Here is a 5,491-nt window from a genome sequence, read left to right on the forward strand (position 1 = left end):
GGCATAAGCTAATTGGGTGGTTGTTATGTTTAATTTTTTTAAAAGGAAATTGATCTTGTTAAACAAAGGCTTGTGAACGATGACGTTTCCAATCAACAACACAAAAGTGAGTAGGGGTGTGCATGGGTCGGGTTGGGTCGGGTTGAGGGGATTTTTTGACCCAACCCACCATGGTGGGTCAAAAAAATTTCAACCCAACCCAACCCATCACATAAGTCCAACCCAACCCACCCTAACCCACATGGGTCAGGTTGGGTCGGGTTGAACCCATGGGTTTGAGTCGTTTGACAAATTATTATTATTATTAAATTGAGTAAAAAAAATATAAATATTAATATATTAAAAAAACCTAAAGATTAGTATCAATGTAACTCCTTAAAGGCTCAACACTAATGACTAAACAACAATAGTAATTTATTAGGATTTGTGTGAACTAATTGGCTTTTATATAGAATAGGAAGAACTGGTTATTTAAAAAAATTTATTAATTATATATATATATATATATATAAGTGCCCTACAATTGATTTAAAAAAATTATTAAATATAAAATATATATTAAATATGGGTGGGTCAGGTTGGGTTTAGCGGGTTTGTAATTTTATGACCCAAACCCAACCCGACCCACTATGAATTTTTTTTTTTGTAACCCAACCCAACCCACCAAGCCTTAAAAACTGACCCAACCCGGTGGGTCGGGTTGGGTTGGGTCGAGTTTGGCAGGTCGGTGGGTTTTCTGCACACCCCTAAAAGTGAGGACCAAAACCCTATCGTCTCACTTGAAGAAGGAACGCATGTTGGTCGCACATGTGATCAGTGATTCATACAGTGCCGTTTCATTAGCTCATTAACAGTCATTAAGCCTAAAGATTAAACGTTGTCATATGGCTCTTAGCCATTGAGTTCAGCTTCTAATATTCTGTATTTTTTTGTCAGTAAAAATATAATTTTGATCCCTAAAATTTTCTTTTTAAATTTTTTTTTATACTTTAAAAATTACATTTTCAGCCTTATTTACTGTTGAAAATTTTGTTTTTAATCCATAAACTATTATAATATTTTACTTTTTGTACTTAAATTTTACCAAAAGTTTATTTTTAGTCCCCCAAACTATTGAAAAAAAAGTTATTTTTTTTCATCCTTTGAATATATGAGGGATCTGATTATGGTGATCCAAACAAGTATATGTTCACCAATCACCATGATATCATCATTTCAGCAAATCCACTTTGTATTGATTGTCCACTTAGAGGTGGAGAAAAAGGTGTGATGTAGACTGATTTTGCTTTTGTTTACCAAGTATGCATGTTCATCCAAAAGAACTGATGCACTTGAATTTCACTCTTGTATTTCATTTACTTTTTTTTTGATAATTCCTCCTATTCTAATAAACACATAGCTATCGCATTCAATGGGGTTGGTCAGGATTCAAACTAGATAAAAATTCATATCCAATGTTTGTATTTAGATTTGGGCAGATTCAAATCTCATCTCCTTTTGCTATTCTGTGGTTACTAATTACACAAGTATGTGCATGGTATAATAAGAAGTCTGAATCCCATGCCACAATACTGTTTCTCTTTTTAATTTGAACTTTGTTGGGGGTATCAAATATAGATTTGAATTTGAATTCTAGTTATTTAATCAGTTTTGGACTAAATTATTCCTAATCCAGACTTTTTGACAGCCCTTACGTGGAGCATAAAAAAATTTTCAGAAATCTTTGAAAATGTTTCCCAATACTTGTTCTAATAAATTATAAAAATAATATGATTGATTCGACACTACAAAACATGCGGGTCTTAGGCCGCGTTTGTAAAAACGCAGCCATAGAAGGACTAAAGCCACGTTTTTAAAAAATGCAGCTTAAAGAAAACAACAGTAGCCGCGTTTTAAACGTGCAGCCATAGAACGCGTCTCAGGCCATGTTTTCTTGAGCTATGGCCGCGTTTAAAACATGTGGCTATAGGACCTTCCTATTTCATTTTTTTTTCTTACCTATAGCTGCGCATATAAAATGCAGCTCTAGCTTGCCTAAAGCCGTGTTTTATAGACGCAGCTTTAAATTTAGTCTGAAGCCACGTGTTTAAAACACGGCTTTAGTTTGGGATGGGGCCGCATTTCTTAAACACGGCCTCAGATTTTGCCTATAGCCACAAGTTAAAAACGCGACTTTAGACTTTGTATAAATATATAGTAAACTAAGAACACTTTCAACCCTAGCCTCTCCCATCGCACATCAAGCCTAATCGATCTCTCAAGCCCAATCTCAACCCTCACCCTCCAAGCCTCCCTCTCTCAACCCCTCACCCTCCATCTCTCATCTCAACCCTCACCTTCCATCTCTTCGATCTCAAGCCCTCTCTTACACTCACACACACTATCCCCACACGAGCTTTCTTCAAACCTCTGCTCGTGCCAAACCCACCTGCAATTCACTTTCCCGATGACCTAACTTGCTGGATACCTAGACGCTTAACAATGGTGACACACTTAATGGAGGTAAGTGAGTTTCTGTTAAATGGGTTTTTTTTTTTTTTTTTTTTTTTTTTTCATGTTTGGTGGGTTGAGAACGCTTCTAGGTCATGTGGGTTTGAAAGGTTTGGAGGGAATAATGTCAGATTTGTGTATGCATGTTTGGTGTTCGATGAGATTCCTTAGTCAGGTTTTAACTGTTTGAGCTAGACATTGTTTTCCGATTAAGCATTAGCAATTCATACTTGTGTATCGTGTATGGTTCATGTAATGTAAGTAAAAAATGAATTGTGGATATTTTAAGGAAACATGAATGTTGAAAACTTGAAATTTATATTTTTCCAAAGAGATAACAATTGCAATTGTTTGTTGAAATTTGTGTGTTTCCCAATAAAGAAATGAGCATGTGTATTACTCTAATTTTTTGTTTCCTATTCTTTTTTGTTTACTCTAATTTTGAAACGTAGCCTAAGACTAGGACCTATGGCCGTGTTTAAAACGGGGCTAAGGTGAAAGCTATAGCCGCATTTTAAATGCGGCTAAAATATGTCTTCGCAGCTGTCAACAAGGGTCCTATGGCCACACTTTTTCAAACGTGGCCTAAGGTGAAAGCTATAGCCATGTTTTAAACACGGCCATTGGTCTGATCCTATAGCCACGTTTTAAATGCGGCTATAGGTCTTGGTCTTAGGCCGTATTTGAAAAAGTGTGGCCATAGACCCCTCAGGCCTATAGTCACGGGGTTTAGGCCACATTTGAAAACGCAGTCTAAAAAAATGCGATTATAGGCCAAATGGTCCTATAGCCATATTTTTCTGACCTATAACCGCGTTTTAAAAATGTGGCTATAGTACACTTTTTTGTAGTGCGAAGAGAAAACTATTACAAACAATGCAGCATATCATTTTTCTTTCTTAACCATTAGCTTTCCTTTGGATGAAGCTAATCATTCACCTCATAAACGATGGTCTTATAGCAACATATTTTACACTTGAAGTGTCATGCCCCAATCCCAAAAAATGGTCCAAAGCATGAGGAAACTACAACCCAAAAGTACTTGTAAATTTGTTTGCAATTCAATCCTAAGAATTTTCACCAACATCAAGAAATTTTGATGACAATTTCGTTAAGGGTGCTTAAAAAGTAAGTCAGAGTTCTATGAATAATTATAAGGACCACTGACTACTAAAGAATGGGAGTCTGAAAAATTATAATTACTCATCAATAATTTGTCCCATCAGGGATAAAAGTCATCATTATTATTAGTTACAAAAGAATGTGTCAAGTATCCTCTAGAATGTACAATACCTAAGGATAATTACCACAAAAGTCCAGTCTCCATCAGTAGTTGTCTAACTATCTAGCCACAAAAACTTATTACAAAAGGGTCGCTGCCTACTCTGAAAAAGTTGGTGAAAGAAGGGGATGAGAAGAGCCCAGTAAGTAGCATAATTAATAAGGGTAGGGGTAGGGGAAATGCAAGTTTCATTATGATGATCATAGCCACAAAGATGTCAATACAAAGACAAGATAATCACACGTCACAAAGACGTCATTACAAAGGCAGGGGCAATCACACGTTACACAGAAGCTGTCACAAAGACAGGGCAATCACCAATATCATTGTACAATGACAAATCACATCAAAAGCTCACAAGTTAAATATATTCAAAACACATAGTTTACTTCAATTAGTTTCATAAAATTGTCCAATAACCAAGAAATCCATAAAATTCTCAAGGTCTTTAAAACCATTCATTGTCAATAATATTTTCTATCAATTTCCCAAATATTACTAGTCTATGCATCTTTAGAAATTGCAACAATACAACAATTTCATGAAATCCATTATCAAAAGAATTCATTAAGAAGCCACTTATCTTGTAATCCACAAAAGCCTAACTTCCAAAGCTCCAAAAAGAGGTCAACTAAGACCTAAACAAAGTCAAACAAACCTATCACGATAAGTATCAAGCTTGATAATATGTCTAGCTATGAAATGGAAAGTTACTAACTAAGCAACTGATAAGCAAACCTCAATATTTAAAACGTGCTTATTTTTTTGATGAACGTTTAAAACGTCTTGGATTCCATCCCACCCACTCCTTTTATAATAAAGTCCTAATACTTTATAAGTTGCTCCCTTAAGATTTACCGAACATAACGAATAGAGAACCATGAAACAAGATATATCTCAAAATCCACCATTACAAGCCAAATCTAAACTTTCAATTAGCTCCAAAACAAACTCAGTAGAAATAAAAACTAGATTTACCAGTTATTTCACATTAAAAGGCCAAAGTCAAATTTACCATCGGTAAACCTCAAATGGCCACTAATTTTCAGAAAATATCCACAACCGTTCACAAAAAAAGTACACAAAATCAAAATCCTAAATTTAATCACAGAGATATCACCCAAGAAGCTCATGTTAGAAAGAAATCTAACCACAACATGAAAATCCACCAAAATGTTAAGAGTTTACCTTAAAAAAAAAAAAAAAAAGAAAAAAAAGAGAGAGAGATAGTGGAGCCTAAGAGCTTCCTACGGTTTTTTCGGGTGAATCCCGTCGGAAAAAACAATGGTGGAGTGAGCACCGGTGAGAGAGTGAGAGAGAGGTGTGAGGAGTGTGTGTGTGTGTTTGTGCTTAGTTGGCCAGCCAAGAGAGAGATAGAGATGATATTTGTGTGGTTGCGGGGAAATAGTCAAATAGATGGGATTGGTGGGTCTCCAAAGAAATCTGATGCTTTTTGTTTTCAAAGCTTGGTGAAAGCTGTTGGCTCAATGGGACCTTCTATCGAAATATGGGATCTTGACATTGTATGTGTCGATTATTGATATTAATCCAACTAGAATATTGATATTTCCAATTACCATATGAAGTAAAAGGGACACATAAATTATGGAGGAAAGACTTTAAATTTATATAAAGAGTTTTATGGCTCAAAGAGTTTCTTACCTCCACAAGCTAAGGCTGGTCGCTTTGCCACAGGATTATGCAACATACTACATAGAC

General features: G+C 35.5%; 1 long non-coding RNA gene across 1 annotated transcript; it reads right to left on the reverse strand.

Annotated features, from left to right (window-relative positions):
• Positions 1-3,674: 3,674 nt before the first annotated feature.
• LOC126723739 (uncharacterized) lies at positions 3,675-5,191 on the reverse strand. Its single transcript, XR_007654442.1, has 2 exons — positions 5,024-5,191; positions 3,675-4,410 (listed from the first exon to the last, which is right to left on the reverse strand). It is a non-coding gene; the product is annotated as an uncharacterized LOC126723739 (long non-coding RNA).
• Between the last annotated feature and the right edge of the window lie 300 nt (positions 5,192-5,491).

This window comes from Quercus robur, chromosome 4 (genome assembly GCF_932294415.1).
Source record: "Quercus robur chromosome 4, dhQueRobu3.1, whole genome shotgun sequence".
NCBI lineage: Eukaryota > Viridiplantae > Streptophyta > Magnoliopsida > Fagales > Fagaceae > Quercus > Quercus robur.